Source organism: Nyctereutes procyonoides, unplaced genomic scaffold (assembly GCF_905146905.1).
Source record: "Nyctereutes procyonoides isolate TBG_1078 unplaced genomic scaffold, NYPRO_anot_genome, whole genome shotgun sequence".
NCBI lineage: Eukaryota > Metazoa > Chordata > Mammalia > Carnivora > Canidae > Nyctereutes > Nyctereutes procyonoides.
The window spans coordinates 21,473,893-21,490,345 of NW_026575140.1; the positions used below are offsets into that span (position 1 = coordinate 21,473,893).

Here is a 16,453-nt window from a genome sequence, read left to right on the forward strand (position 1 = left end):
CGCCTCGGAAGGACCCGGCTCTCAGGCCCGCGCAGTGGCCGCAGCGCGCAGCCCGGAGGCGGCCGCTGGTTCCCCGGCCCGACCCGCCGGCCGGCGCCCCGCCGCGGTGAGAGAGGCTCCCGCCGGCGCCCGTGGGGGGGAAGCGCGTCAGTGGTCCGGGCGGCGCGGGGCTACCCGAGGGCCAGCGGGCGAGGGGCCGTGGGATGGCGGGGGCGGGGGTCGGGGCCTCGGGGGCTTCTGCGGGGGCGGCGCGAGCTGGGGTCGGAGGGGGATGGGGGCCGGGAGCCCGCCGAGTGCGGGCCGTGCGGCACCTGCTGGGGATGGGCACGGGGTCCCCCCCCCCCCCGTGCAGCTGGTGTCGGCCGGTGGCTTTGGGGTGGAGTCGGCTCCTCAGTCTTGGGGGAAGAAGAACCCCCCGATTCCTGCAAGGACATGCTGGGGAGGGGGCGGCTGCAGCCAGGATGGGGAAGACATCTGCCAACTCGTGCTGGGTGTTCAGTCCTAAGTTCGCTGCCTCCCTGCTCCCGGGAGGCCGACGGGTGGGGTATGGGGTGAGGGAGAGCGGGCTCTGGATGGGGTGCCGCCCGGTCAACTCGCCCTGTGCCTTCCCAGGGCTCCCCGGCCCCGTGGACGTTTGCGGAGGGCGCAGCAGCGCGGGCGCAGCGGGAGCAGCTCAGCGTACAACAGCTGGTTCAGGGGGCTCTGACCCAGCGGCCCGGGAGCTGGAAGGGACTGGATGTGGTCTTCCTGGAGCTGGGTGCATTTTCCCGCCAGTTCGGGGTTTGTGCTTTCTTGGGTTGCACCTTGATTGGATTTCAGAGAAGGACTTTGCAGTGGGCACTAGCCATGGCCAGCTCCTCCGACTCTGTGGCGAAGTGTAGGGCAAGGGTGCCAACCTGCAGATGAGCAGGAACTTGCCTCTGAGCTGGCACCGGCGAGGCCACCTGGTGTGGAGGCTGTCGGTATGGTGAGTCAGTGGTAGAGGCTGGCAGTCAGCTGTCCGGGACCAGGCTGCTTTAGCCAGGCTGCCACCCAGACCACTGTCACCTAATGCTAATGTTTTCAGATTCGTCTCACTGGAGGGACCCCTCCCGAAAGCTACACAGGGGCAGCCAAGATCTACAACAGGGAATTAAGCAAAGAAAATAAAAGAATGATTTTGATTGGTTACGCATGGGCACTCCCCTGAGTCTTTTACAGGTTTTCTCTTTGAAAGTTCAGGTTTTCTTATTGTTCAGTCTCTCCCTTCCACCTGTCTCTTGTTTTTATGTCCATTTTGTTCAGAAATAAGACTGCTTACGCATTTGAAGCACAGGGCAAAAGGCTTTTGTGATCACCTCACAATGAAAAAGTTGACTCATGAGATTTTCCTTTTTCCAGAAAAGAAATGAAGGTGACTGAGGATTCACATATAGGCACTCTTAGCAATTACAGATTATCTGCAGCCTCTTGTGTGGTTCTGGGACACATTCCCATGTTGTCCTGCAGTGTGTGTCTTTTGTATGTCTTTTATATGTGTCAGTTAATATGAAGGTGGCTTGTATTAATTGAGAATGTAACGACCAAAGACAGTGAAGAAGTACTCCTGGGTGACATGAATAAATCACAAACCTTAAATGACTTCCTACAGAATTCCAGAGAGTGGAGGATAGTGATTCTCTCTTTACAACAATTAAGTTTGGCTCTTCCAAGTTTAATTGCTTTATGGTGACCCCGAGAGGACATCCTTTAGGACCATCCCCAAGAAAGGTTTAGGATGGAATGAGTCATGCAACATACCTACCTATCTCTCTCTCTCTCTACTTACTCCCTCAAAAAGAAAATAATCAGATTAAAAGAAACATCAAAAGCAACCTGGGAAGATTAAAAAAAAAAGTCATGAAAATTCAACCAGTAGTAGGAAAAATATGCAAAGGGAGGAGTAAAATCTGGTTGCCAGTAACAACCCCTCCCTTTGACCTGACAGATACTTTACAAAAATCTCAATTGAGCTTCACAACAAACTTGGAGTTTAAACTTGGAGGTGGTGTTATCACTCCCACATCACAGATAAGAGAACTGAGGCTGAGTGAGTGCCCAGAGTCACTTAGGTCCTAGGGGGTGAAAGGAGATAGTCAGTATAGCCATCTGGGTTAACCAGATGCAATAGCCTGTCATCAGCCTGTGGAATGGGATGTGGGAAAGAGAGGAGAGATGACAGCACATCTAAGGATGAGGACACCAGGGCTTCCCCAGCATCTGCTGGCAGAGCATCCCTCTCTCCCACCTCTTGCCTCCTGGTTAACTCTGCTCAGCTCCCTGGTGCAGCTGCCCCTTCACCACTTCCCCCACCCAAGCTTGAAAGAGTCTGCATCTACTCAGATTTGTTTATCTGTCTTTGAGAAATCTAGTAGGAAGTATGATTGCAAAGAGCCTCTTACTCAATTGCTTGGCATTTCCAAATAGTCTAGGTGTCTTCAGCTTTGATGCAAGAGAACAAAGCAATTCTAGGGAAACATGCCCTTAGAGTTTTCCTTGTCCTCCACACGGAAGAGAAGTGCAGTGGTTGTGAAACCTGAGGAGCTGACCCAGTAATTTTGTTTATTGGATGCAGTATTTTATACGTGGCATTGTCTGAATTATGGTTACACCTTTTTTTTTTTAAAAAAAAAAACAGGGCACAGCTGTTCTCATTAGAGAAGAACACGCTTTAATCCTACTTTTTTTTTTAGATTGGGGCATCTAGATCTGCACAAGGACTTCATGGGGAGGTTATCTGAGATATGTTTCAGTGGGCAGTGGTACAAACCAGATTTAAAAGCCAAGACAATTTTAGGACACAAGAGTAGATATATAGATCCGAATGAGAAAGATGACAGTTCCAATCTACAATTCCATGCTTGGAGTATTGTGTTGTTTTCTGGACATCACATTTAAAAAGGACATAGAAAAAAATCAAGAATACTCATTGGAAATTGCTGCAGTGGTAAGTGAACTACAGCTGGTAAGCCTGAGCATCTGGGGAGCCATGGTCACAAAAGATTCAGGGCTCTCATTTATTAAACTTGTTTTATAGTGGCCCAAGAACCAAAGGACACAAGTTACATTTAGGAAGTGCATCTTTTTAGGAGATGCAATTCAATGCATAACTAAAACTTTACAGCTTTAGTTTAGTTTTTTGTTTTTAAAGATTTTACTTATTCATTTGAGAGAGAGAGAGAGCAAGCACAGAAGCAGAGGAAGGGGCAGAGGGAGAGGTAAAAGCAGACGCTTTGCTGAGCAGGGAGCCTGACACAGGCCTAGATCCCAGGAACCTGGGATCATGACTCAAGCCAAAGGCAGACACTTAACCAATGGATTGAACCCAGGTGCCCAAGAAAGATTTTAGTTTTAAGAACTTAATCATGCCAGAGTAATCTTTTTAAAACTGTGGGTTGAATCATACCTCACCTCAGTGGCTTTCTAGTCCTATCGGAATTGAATTCAAAGTTACTGTGGTCTACTTGGGGTGCTGTGTGAGTGCTAGCTGACTTTGCTTGTTTCTCCAGCTTCACCAATTACCACTCTCACAAAAATCCCACCTTCTTCTTGTGCCTTGAGCACATCCAGTTCACTCTGCCTCAGGGCCTTTGGACTGACTATTCCTTCTGCCAGATTTTCCCATGGCTGGCTCCCTGTCATTCAAGTGACTGCTCTAATGTCCTATCTTTAGAACTTCCTTAGCAATTAAAATAGTTTCTTCCTGGCCCCCAACCTACCCCTATAAAATACTTTATATTACAGTATTTTATTTTCTTCATAACGATAAGAAATGATCTTTGAGAAAGCTTTTATTGTCTGCTGCCCACTTACCACCGTATCAACAGTGCTCCAAATAGTGCCTGGCATGTAGTAGGTGCTCAATAAGTATTTGTTGAATGAATGATTTTAACGACAGTCGGACCTTTCCAAAGATGAGAGGGATTACTGCCTTGGTAGACAAACCAAGTTAGTTTTCTTATACTGGAGACAGTCAGACATTGGCTGACTAGCCAGCCATTGGGGAAGACAATTCAAACACTAGATAGATAGGAAAACCAGATAACTTACCGTACTAATTTCCTGGGACTGTCATAACAAAGTTTCACAAACTGATTGGCTTAAGACAACATCTGTTTATTCTCCCACAGCTTTAGAGACCAGGAGTCCAAAGTCAAGGAGCTGGCAGGGTTGGTTCCTGCTTGGGGGTTCAGAGGGAGAACTGGTTCACACGTCTCACCCAGCCTGTGGTGGGTCCCAGCAATCCTTGTGTTCCTTGGCTTGTAGCCTACGTCACTTCAGTCTCTACCTCTATGTTCATATGGCCTTCCTTTCCCTATATGTGTGTCTCTCTGTTTCTTCTCTTCATATAAGGACACCATCAAATTGGTTGTATTCCATTATGAGTTTATCTTAAAATAACTAATGACATCTACAAAGACCCTTTTTCTGAATAAGGTCATGTTCATAGGTTCTGGGGCTGAGGACTTCAACAAGATCCAATAACATGTTAAAGGAAAAGCCTGGCAGGAGGTGCTGGGTTCTCTTTAGGGATAATGAAATGGATGTAGGTATTTTTACAGAAAGCAATGTGCTCCTTGTAACTTGCAAGGTAAGGGGTGATGCGCATGTGTCAAGGGTGAGGGGGCCAAGGGTCCAAGCAATTGAGTAGCTTGCCCAAGGTCAAGAGGACAAGATGAGTGTCCGCATCTGAGTGCAATGCCTATGCCCCCACCAACCCACCCACCGCCTGCTAGTGGCACAAACCCAGGGTAGGATGTGGGATTTGTCTGATGGCTCTGCAGGAGCCCTAGAGGGATTATTTCCTTCCTTGGCAATTTGCTTTACCCTGTTCTCGTGGTGGAAGCATCCCTCTTTGGCATCCCACAGTGAAATAAATGGTGCAGCTGCGCCTAACACTCCCAGAAGTGGACCTCACATGGCCCCCTCTGACGGGTGCTATAACAGTAGGAGAAGTTGCATTTCCCCTTCTTGAGCTTTCCCACTCAACAAGGGGAAATGCAGAGGGGCTTTTCCACAAGGGGCTTTTCCATAAGGGGCTTTTTCCATAAGGTTTTAAGAGTTCTGGGTTTCGGTGTCTTGGGTTATGACTCCGAAAGTGCATAGCTGATGTCCCAAGAATGAGCCATCCAGGAATTCATTGGGAAACTTTTTGTTTTGGGGGCTGGGGCTATGGGAGTATGTGAGAGCAGGGCAGGCTGCCAGTAAAATACCTGAAATGATTTGCACCTTCGCCTTTGAGACCTTTTCATTTCTGGCTCTGTCTCGCACCTTATGAAGGGAGATAATCCCTCCCTTACTTAATGTAATTAATTTTTGGATAAGGTAATACATGCAGATGGTACAGAATTCTGATGATAAAATGCCCGGTGAAGAGTGGTTCCTGCCTCTGCCTCCCAGGGTCACCCATTGCCACCAGTTTCCTCTGTTGCCCTCCAGATCCGATGTCCCCTTCAATGTCCTGGAGTGCCACTTCCCCACATGCACTCTGAGGGCTGTGCTCACATCCCTGCTTTCTGTTCTACCTTCCTGCTGCATGTCAGAACTCCTTCTGTGGGGACCTGATGGGCCCATTTGTTCCCATGTGTTCCCACGCCCACAGGCGTGGCCTGTGTGTGATGGTTGGTGATGACAGTACCTCTGCCAAGACTTTTATATTTGGAGGGGAGGTGCTTAGGAGAAATGAGTCTGTGATGTAAAATGAGGGGTTCTGAGGCTGGAGGGTGGAAAAAGTGCTCGTATTCCTGGGGTTCTCAGAGTCTGGTCCCTATAACTTGAGGGATAGCCCTGACAGGCAGGGGAAGGGTCTTGAGGTGTTGCTGCGACAGGTCATGAGGTCATGCCGGTTGGGTTTACTCTCCCCTACCCAGCAGTGTGCTAAGTGCTCTCTGGGGTTGTCATGTTAACCCTCGTAAGAACACTCCCGGGTAGTACCCAGTTCACAGACAAGGAATCTGCCCACCCTTGTATAGTCGTAAGGGCTACGTTGGTGTGCAGATCCAGACAGCTTGTCTTTCCCAGGGTCCAGTCCAGGTCCCCCTTTGGTCTGAGGTGGTTTTCATCTTTCCTTGTTTTATGGATGGTGTGGTGGTCCCTGTGTAAGACAACATCTTCACAGCTCTCGAAAGGAAGAACGTTTCACACGTGGCCTGTGTGTGATGGTTGGTGCTGTACAACAGAGCAAGAACATTACATAACCCCTGCTTTCATCCTCAGGGATTTTCTGGGCTCATTCCAGAAATGTCCTCTTGCCTCTCTCAGCCCAAGACAAATGACCAAGATTCATTCCACCGTAGGAAGAATCTCCAGCAAATGCTGAAGGAAATGGCAAATTTGGTGGGAGGGAGGAAAAGAAAGGAGAGAAAAGGTTCTTGATTTTTTTCCCTAATTACTGAATCCACTTAGGAAAACACCATATTCCTCAGTGACGTCCTTTGATAAACCAGGTGTGTGTTCTGAGGCTTTTTCCTGGCCTTTGCATCGAAGCCAGGCATGACTCAGAGCAAATGACTCACCCATGGCAAAAGTGACCAATGAGCTAGGGGGAAAATGAGAATCTAGCAACAGTGGAGCAAACGGCAAGTGGAAAATACCAGAGCAAATGAGCTCAGAGGGCTGCTGTTTGCTGACACTCTTGAGTTAGGGGATTTGGGGGTGGACCCAGGAGGCTGAAATACAAAAATAGGGCCCAATTAAAAGGGATGAAAGCCTCATGAGAGAAGAAAACCAAATTTTGAGTTAATAGTAAAACAGCAAGAATGAAGTAAATGCATTGAGACCAAAAACAATGGCAAACCAAAAAAGAAAAAAAAAACAGTTTTTTTTTTTAAAGATTTTATTTATTCATGAGAGACACAGAGACAGAGACATAGGCAGAGGGAGAAGAAGGCTCCCTGTGGGGAGCACTATGCGGGACTCGATCCCAGACCCCTGGGATCACAACCTGAGCCAAAGGCAGATGCTCAACCACTGAGCCATCCAGGCACCCCCAAAACCCCAGTTTTAAACACTTAGAGTGGTGGTCCAAGGAGAGTGGAAACTGGTTAACAGAGGGAAGCTAGTTTAACACTCTCCCTACTGTGAGGAGCAGGTTAGCTAAACTTCATTAAGCAGCTGGATGGCTCTTGAGACTCCCAATGCTCGATTTGGATAATAAAAAAAAATACATCAGGGGCGCCTGGATGGCTCAGTGTGTTAAGTAGCTGATTCTTGGTTTCAACTCAGGTCGTGATCTCAGGGTCAGGAGATGGAGCTCCATGTCGGGCTCTATGCTCAGCAGGGGAATCTGCTGAAGATTTTCTCTCTTTCCCTCTCCCTCCCTCCTCCTTGTATCCTCTCTCTCTCTCTCTCTCTCTCTCTCTCTCTCTCTCTCTCTCTCTCTCTCTCAAATTGGGGGAGGGGCAGAGGGAAAGAGGGGGGGAGCAGATTCCCTGCTGAGCACAGAGCCGGATGTAGGGCTTGACTCCACAGCCCTTGAAATCACAGCCTGATGAGAAACCAAGAATCAGCTGCTCAACCCACTGAGCCACCTGGGCGCCCTTCCTGTCCTCTTCTAAGTAACCCTGCCAGCTGATCCAGAGTGGCCAAAAGCATGAGAGTTCCCACGAGGTTGATGCCTCCTGCCTGGTGGTCCTGCTTCTATTCTTGCTTGAATGTGAGTCCTCTCTCCACGCAATCACCAGCATGTAGCATCTTTGTAAAACATTAATCAGATCATGGTGTCCCCTTGATGCAAACTCTCCAGTGCCTTCCCATTGCTCCTGGGATGAAATCCTAACCCCTCAGCTTGGCCTCCAAGCCAAGCCCCTGCTTTGTGTCTGGCCGGAAGCCCTGCCATCCTCAGCTCCTTCCCTCCCTCCCTGTGTCTCCCTGACAGGAGCTGCACTGCCTCACTGTTGCTTTAATGGACTAGGTTCATTCCCACTGCAGAGTTGTGAATTTGCCATTTCCTCAGGCTGGGATGCTGGTCCTCCAGATGGTAGAGTGACCCTCCCTGGCCTCTCAAGCTGAAGGAGCTCCCCACCTCCATCTGGTTTTTCTGGCCCAGCACTGCCCAATAGAAATATGGGGTGAGCCACATGCATTATATTAAGTTTCTAGCAGCCACACTAAACAAGTAAAGAGAACAGGCAAAATTAATTTTTATAATGGATTTTATTTCATCTAGTATATCCAAAATATCATTTCCACATCTAATCAATAGAGAAATTATTGAGACATTTTACATTCTCGTTTTGTAGTAAGTCTGGAATCTGGTGTGGTCAGCACAGCTCAATTTAAATGAGCCACATTTCATGGGCTTAATAGCCACGTGTGGCAAGTGGCTACTACATGGACAGTACAGCTCTAATCTATTTGTGCTTTATTTTATACACAGCACTTAATGATGAACTGTAATGATTCCTTTTTTATCTCTTTGTTCTCCAGCTTAGAACATAAGCACCCTGAGGGCTAGGCTTTTGTTTGTCTTATTCATCTGCAACATTGCCTGGCACGCTGTAAATGCACAATATTTGTTGAATGATGAGCTAACCTATGACAGAAGGAAGGAGACACACTACATCTTCTTACCATTCCAGAGACAACTAAGTAGCCAGTGCTATTTGGAGCCTGCTTTAATCAGGGGAATTCCACACACAAGGTTTCCTGTAACCAAAAATGTTAACCGTTTCATATAGAGACGTATACATTGTCTGCATTCTCTCCTGATCACTTTTTATTGGATTGGTTTTGGGGATACAATGATAACCAAAGAGAGAAGTGCTAATGACTAGGAAGCAGTTAACAGGATGGAGAATCTCTGGCATTGTTTGCTGCTGGGGAAAGCATCTAGAGACATTTTTGATTGTCATGACTTGGGGGTGCTTCTGGCATCCCAGAGATGCTGCCCATTATCTTGTGGTGCACACACAGGACAGTCCTCACTGCAAAGAATGACTCAGCCCCAAAGCTGATAGTGCTCCGGTAGATCAGTCCTGCTGTAGATCAACCTTGCTGTGGATCAGCGTGGCTCCAGCACTTGTTGCATTTCTGAGTCACTTCTGATAATGTCAGGAAGGCTATTAGTCTCTGGAAACTGGACAGGTTCTGTGCAGACCCATCTTTTCATTCCCTTTTCTCTCTCAGGTTAACCCTGCCCCTACTAATCGGTTCTTTTCCTAAAAGGATAGACCGAATAAAACTGCCTTCAGCTAAAGCATTTGAGAGGAAAGAAAATTAGCTTCGCTTTTAAACTGGGAGTTAAAATTATGCAGGGAAGACATCTGGAAGAGTCTGTGTCCTCAAAACCACAGATCAATACACTTGAAGGGCCCCCCTGAAAGCTATTTAGTTACCTTCTGAGCAGAGCAGCAGCTGAAACTGATTTCTTTTCAGTTACATGCAAGGAAACATCTGCCAAACAGGCTTTTTTTTAAAATTTTTTATTTATTTATGATAGTCACACAGAGAGAGAGAGGCAGAGACACAGGCAGAGGGAGAAGCAGGCTCCATGCACCGGGAGCCCGATGTGGGACTCGATCCCGGGTCTCCAGGATTGTGCCCTGGGCCAAAGGCAGGCGCCAAACCACTGCGCCACCCAGGGATCCCCTGCCAAGCAGGCTTTTAAAAAATATTTATTTACACTCCAAAGTGGGGTTGGGGCACAGAATTATGGGCATCTCAATTTTTGTTTAGCACCGCCTCCCCCCAAAAATAAGAGAATTCAGCTCCCATATTATTGGGGGTAGAAAAACAATTGATTGTGTATGTTTCACTTTTCAGGTTCTGGGGAATACAGTTGACTCTGGAACTACAGGTTCAACGAGTTTGAACTGCCCGGGCCGCTCATAAGCAAATAATACAGTGTCGTAAGTGCATTTCTTTTATGATTTTCTAAATAGTGTTTTCTTTCACTTGGTTTATTGTGAGAATAGAGTATGTAGTGTATAAGACACATGTTAATAGACTTTACATCATCAGGAAGGCTTCTGGTTAGCAGTAGGTTATCCGAAGTTAAGTACTTTGGGAGTCAGAAATTATATGTAGATTTTCAGCTGCGTGGGGGGTCACCCTCCCATTGAGGTTCTAGAGTCAGCTGTATTTGCAAATACAAACTGAAGTTCTACCACACTTGGGGATCTTTGTTATCCTTCCCGAGTCTTCCAGTGACATCTGAATGCATCTGCCTTAGGTGTGTGTAGGGGGTAGCTACTGCCTGCCGCTTCATGGTGTTCTGTCTGTTGGGAGCATCTTCCCTAGTCTGACCAGGAGGCTTCTGCTAGATTCAACCTGAAGAATGCAGCTTTTTAAAAAGATTTTATTTATTTATTTGATAGAGAAAGAGCACAAGCAGGGGGAGCAGCAGGCAGAGGGAGAGGGAGAAGGAGAGTCCCTGCTGAGCAAGGAGCCCGATGCAGGGCTGGATCCCAGGACTCTGGGATCATGACTGGAGCCGAAGGCAGATGCTTCACCGACTGAGCCACCCAGATGCCCCCTGAAAAATGCAGTCTTTAAAGTCTCCCAGGCAGAATGGAGTGCCCCTACTTCTGGGCTCCCACTGACATCTGTATCCTGGAATTAATAGCACTTGGGATCTCTCTGGGATCCTTTCTTTATCTCTGTCCCTCCCTTGATCATGTTGGGGAAAGGAAGGCATGGTATCTGTTGTTCTTTGTACCCCCAGGACTTATCACAGTTTCCACTACGTGGTAGGGGCTTAATACATATTTGTCAAATGAATGACCTGAAGTCTACAAAATTACACCTGTTACTTGTCCACATCGGCACTGCCTCCATCAGAGGAGAAAAGAGAAGCAGCAGCCATGTTCTTTGGCCTGGGGTGGTGACATCCTGGATGTGACACTGAGCAGAGGGATGGCAAACCAACCCAGGGACAGGAGTGACCCTTCTCTCTGGTTCTCTTGTACCCATTTGATGAGCAGAAAGAGTGGGCTCTGGATGCTGCTGGGTATGAACCACTGTGTGACTCTGCTGCCTTGACGTCACCCTGTCACTTCACTGCCCTGGGTCTTAGTTGTTCACCTTAAAACTCCATCCATGAGTCCGTGCCTTTCCTCCTGAGCTTCCCTGCCCTGCCTCTTTCTTATCTGTCTGCCAACCTTCCACTGTCTTCTGGAAATCTCAAGTCTCATCCAACTTGAACATCATGGGATTTTATCTGAGTTAAACAAGGTCTGGAATCATGTAGGGCATAACTGTTTTGTTCCTGTTCCTTTGCAAGCATTTCCTTTATTAGTGTTATTTTTCGATCATTCAGGTTTTTTTTTTCCTTTAGGCATTGAATAACTTCTACAAAAACCTAGCATTTGCGAGTGATCAATGCTGAACTCTTCTTGTTGGCCAATCTCTACTGAAATAGGAATCAGGTGCCTGGGTGACTCAGTTGGTTAAGCATCAGCCTTCAGTTCAGGTCATGATCTCAGGGTCCTGGGATTGAGCCCTGTGTCAGGCTCCCTGCTGTAGGGGAGCCTGCTTCTCCCTCTTCCACTACCCCTCCTCCTGCTAGTGCTCTCAATCTGTCTCAAATAATAAATAAAATCTTAAAACAAAGAATTAAGAAACCTCATTAAATGCTGTAGAATAGATATCTAAATCAGACGTTGTCTGCATCATTCCCAACCAGGAAGACTCCTGGGTTGCATCTTCTCCCCTAGACATGAGTAAGAGAGGGTTAATCCACAGTTTGGAAGCTCCTTATTCATAACCCCAAATTAGCACAGTTACCTGCTTACATTACAGCAAGGCTGTGACGTCTGGCTCTGCTTGGGTTTATCTAGACCCTTTGATTTTGGCTCTCTGGCTTTAGACAGCTGTTTAACTTTTCTAAGCCTTGAAGGTTTTTCAGCCATAAATGGGGATTCTAATAGACCTAGCCCACATGTTATGGGAGTGTTAAATCAGGTTATCCATACAGAACATTAGCTCAGTGCCCAGTGTGTAGTGAGCATTACGAGTGTTGGTGGTAATCCTTCTTTAACTATTAGAAAGCATTAAATAGTAGTAACAGTTAACATTATGCAAAGAGAACACCCCAAAGCAGCTTGAGTTTCTCACAGCATTGCATTAACCAAAGCAGCATCAGGAAGCAGCGGCTCTGACCTTCTGGAGAGCATGTAACACCAGGAGCGTAGCAGCGCACTCAGGTGTGGCAGGACAACCCATGCATGCACCGGAGAAGGAGGAGCAGCAACTGTTTTTGAGAAAATATCTGAAAATGCCGTCCTTTGATTCAAATACGAACTTTTAAGGGGAGAAAGATTTTAGAAAAATGTGATTGTATTTAGCTTCTAAAATGGGTGGTATAAAAATCTTTAAAATGTTTGCACAATAAAGGAACAGCAGTTGGGAAATGGGGCAGATCACTCCAGGAAGGAAAAGAAACAAAGCAGGCCATGGGGGCGGTGGCGGCTCGGAAGTCCTGGCTCATTCGCAGTCCCAGTAGAGGAACCAGAGCCATGGTCCCTTGATTCTCCTGAGCCTTGGTATGTGATTATCCCCAGCACAGGCCCTCAGAGACAGAGGCAGGCTGATGACTGGCAGAGATTTGAGTCAGGCTGTGGCTGAACAAGGAGAGTGTGACCCCCGCCCCCCTGGCCACATTGCCTCCAAAGACCAGGGTGCTGCCCTGCACGGCTCACAGGCCATTCTCTGTTCTCTTTGCTTGGGTGGTTCTGCTGCGAGCCCATTGTGGCGACTTCTGATTGTCCCATATGGACCTTTGTGCCTTTAGGAGACCATAGGAGTTTTTCATCTCTGTTTCCTTAAAACCACAATGGCTCGGGAGGAAGGAGGCCCTGGTTACAGAAGGCTTGTGTTTTTCCATCAAGGTCACTTGGTGGGCAATCCGGGTGGCTCAGCGGTTTAGTGCCACCTTCAGCCCAGGGCCTGATCCTGGGGACCCGGGATCGAGTCCCACGTTGGGCTCCCTGCATGGAGCCTGCTTTTCCCTCTGCCTGTGTCTCTGCCTCTGTGTGTGTGTGTCATGAATAAATAAAATCTTAAAAGAAAAAAAAAAGGTCACTTGGTGAGTTCTCTGCCGGTCAGTGCCTTTGTCTAGTCAGTACAGAAGAGGCTGGATCCTAGTGTGGGTTTGAAGGAAGGAGGCGACCCGGTGTCCCGAGTGCGTGCCACGGCTGCAGGCCCCCAGGAAGGGGAGATGGTGGTCTCCTGCATCACCCAGGTCACAAGCTTTCAGGGCCAACACTCAGAAACCAGACCCTGAAAGGGGGAGCTTTGCCTGCATTTACTTTATGGTGATGCATTTACTTAATTGTGATGCATTTACTTTATTGTGATCGAGCCCTTCTGGAGACAGTTTGTCCCTTCACTACTACCAGGTCACGAGGGAAGGTTCTCCATTCCTAGTTGTTTAAATGGTAAGAGTCAGATGCACCTCTGGACACATCTGTGAAGGACAAGGGGACAGGACCACCACACAGCTGGTCTCAGCTGTTAAGGGCTGTCGGTGAGCACTGTTCTTTGGGAAGAGAGTCCTTACATGTCATGCTTAAGCAGATGCCCTGTGCACTTGTTTTAAGAATGTAACAGAGGGAGTTCTGAAGCTGGGTTCCATTTCAAGGATTCAATGATCCTAAGTCATTGTCACCTCAGATAAAGTGACCAGGTTCTGCCCCGTGTATGGGAACCTGCGCTCCAGCCTGTTCAGGCCGCATGGACAATTATCACCTTCTCAGACCAGCAGTCAGCTCAAGGCTCTATGAGGGCTCTATGGAGCCCCTTCGGCATGTGCAATCTTGATCCTTACATCAACTTGGGCTTTCTGTACTCCTCTTGTTAGGAGTACAGGGCTGTGCTCCTAACAAGTGAGGCCCATCCTCCAGGGGCATCCAGTTAGGGAGGCATCCAAAAGGAAATGTTGGAGAGTGCTTGGTAGCCCTCAGGATGTGAGCCAGCCCATTGCATTTGACACTGCCATGTTATAGCTTCTCAGATGCCCAGAGTTGCTTTTTCACTTCACTTTAGTCTTTGGCTCTCTGAGCTTCATATAGAGAATCTGGCAGGACTCATATCTGTGGATTTTCTTCATTAAGTATTTCTAGCCATGTGTCTGTTTCCACCATGCAGTCACACCTGCTATGTGTGGCTATTCTAACAGGGTCTTCCCTGTTTAGTTTTAAAACAAAACTGACTTAATCCAGAGTACTTTCTCTGTGCATGACTCTTTCCTCCATGTAGATAAAGGAGGGAAAAAAATCACAGAAAAATCAGAGTCTCCGATATTGTAGAAGTCTCCACTTTCTGCCTCCTTTCCCATGAATGTGATGCTCCACTCTGCCTAACAAGAATTAGGAGAGTTTACCCACTAGCGGCTCTTCTCTGCGGTAATCACTTCTGGTCGCTCCCTGTCTACTGGATCCTCGATTGTTTGTTGCTTCCCTTGCACAGCAGAGAGAGAATTTCTTTCCCAAGAGAGTGGGGATTGGCGCATAAACTGCAGATGAGGGACAGCCTCTCTGTGGCCAGCACCATCCTTGAGATCAGCTGGTAGGAGAGAGGAGATGGTTGACTCGATTGTTCCACAGTCTCCATGGACCTACAACGTTCAGAACATGCTGGTTAGGAATGGTATGTAGCTCCAAACGGACACCTGGGAGAGATGTAGATAGAGAAACCAAGAAATCTAGTAGACACAACAGGCTGGATGATGGGCCAACAGCAGCCAAGCAGCCGAAGAGTTGGGTCTCTAGGGCCCGACTTTTTATAAGAAAAGGAAACTACCACTTACTTAGCCCCTACCATATTCTGAGAACTTGGCTGGCTGTTTCTACCTCTTTTTTTTTCTTTTTTCTTTTTAATTGCATATGGTAAAATTGACCTTTTCTTGGAGTGTATTTTTATGAGTTTTAAAATGTATAGATTCATTAAAAAATACAGATATGGATTCATGTAACCACTGTTGCAATTAAGAAACAAAATATTTGGGGCACCTGGGTGGCTCGGTGGTTGAGCATCTGCCTTCAGCTCAGGTCATGATCCCAGGGTGCTGAGATCGAGTCTTGCATCAGGCTCCCTGTGGGGATGTCTGTGCCTATGTCTGTGCTTCTGTGTCTCTTATGAATAAACAAATAATCTGCAGTGGGGAAGTCTGATAAACATGTCCTCAGCCAGTGATCAAGGTCACCAGTAAGAAGTCCTGTTGATGGCATATGCCTCTGATACGACATGATGACAGTGGCACTTTACCTCTGGACTTCCTCCCCGAAACCCATACCCTGAGACTAGCCATGAGAAAAATGTCAGGCAAATCCCAGTTGAGGAACATTCTATGAAATACCCAACACCTACTCCTCAGAATCATCAACCACGGAGAGTCTGAGAATCTGTCAGAGCTGAGAAGAGACTCAGGAGACACGGTGACTAACCCAACATCCTGGAACAGAGGGGACATGAGGGAAGAGCCAAGGAAATAGGAATGAAGTATAGACATTAGTTACTAAGAATAGATTGATACCGGTTCATGAATAGTGACAAATATGCCTTCTTCGTATAAAATGTTAACAGTAGGGGAAATGATGTGGATCATGTGGGAATTCTCTACTATCTTTGTAACTTTCTGTTTATTTCTGTATATTAAAAACTACTCAAAATGGAAAAGTTCATTTAAAAAAAACAAACACAAACACCTGCCAAACCTTGTTGCATTCCTACCAGCAACATATAAAGAGTTCCAGTTGCTCAGCATCATTGTCAGTGCTTGGTACTATCAATATTTTTTATTTTAGCTTTTTTAACAGGTGTGTAATTGTAGCTTGCCATGGTCTCAGCTCACCTTTCCCTGTTGGCTGTTGATGCTGACCCCTTTTCACATGCTAACCATCCCCGTGGTCTTTGTGCTGGGTCTGTCTTCCATCCCTTTGTTAGTAAGCTGTTCTAGGGATTTTTTAGAAGAAGATTCCTTGGGAGGCATCTGGCTGGCTCAGTCAGAGAAGCACGTGACTCATGATCTTGAGGTCATGAGTTCAAGCCCCACATTGGATGTAGAGGTTACTTAAATATTTAAAAAACATATTCCATAGGAATTTCTGCTTAGTATGTCATCTCTGATTAGACGGGACTATTTTCTTCTTCCCAATATATTTGTCAGTGCCTTTTGGTATCTTTCCCTGGCTTTACTGCACTAGATAAGACTTCTCTGTGGTACTGTGTTAATAGGAGTGGTGAGAGCTGATATCTTTGCCTTGTTCCCAATGTTCCAGGGAAAGCATTCAGCCTTTCACCATTGCATATGTCAGATACAGAGTTTTCATACATGTTCTTCATCAAGTTGAGGAAGTTCCCTACTATTCCTGTTTGCTGAGAACTTTTATCATTGTTTGATTTTTGCTTTATATTCCCAGGATAAACTCTACTTGGTCACAACGTATTATTCTTTTTACATGTTGCTGTAGTTGATTTGATGTTTAACATGTTTGCA

The 16,453-nt window shown here is 46.9% G+C and overlaps 1 protein-coding gene across 4 annotated transcripts in view; it reads left to right on the top strand.

The window, feature by feature from the left end:
• KIAA0513 (KIAA0513 ortholog) overlaps nt 1–16,453 on the top strand; it is a 62,742-nt gene continuing 46,289 nt past the window's right edge. For 2 of the 4 annotated variants that reach the window (XM_055306054.1, XM_055306057.1), the window contains exons 1-2: nt 1–106; nt 9,781–9,866. The gene's annotated coding sequence lies outside the window, so the exon portion shown is untranslated. Of the gene's footprint in view, nt 107–7,641; nt 7,673–9,780; nt 9,867–16,453 lie in introns of those variants that run through there. The other 2 variants (XM_055306055.1, XM_055306056.1) reach the window with 2 other exon arrangements.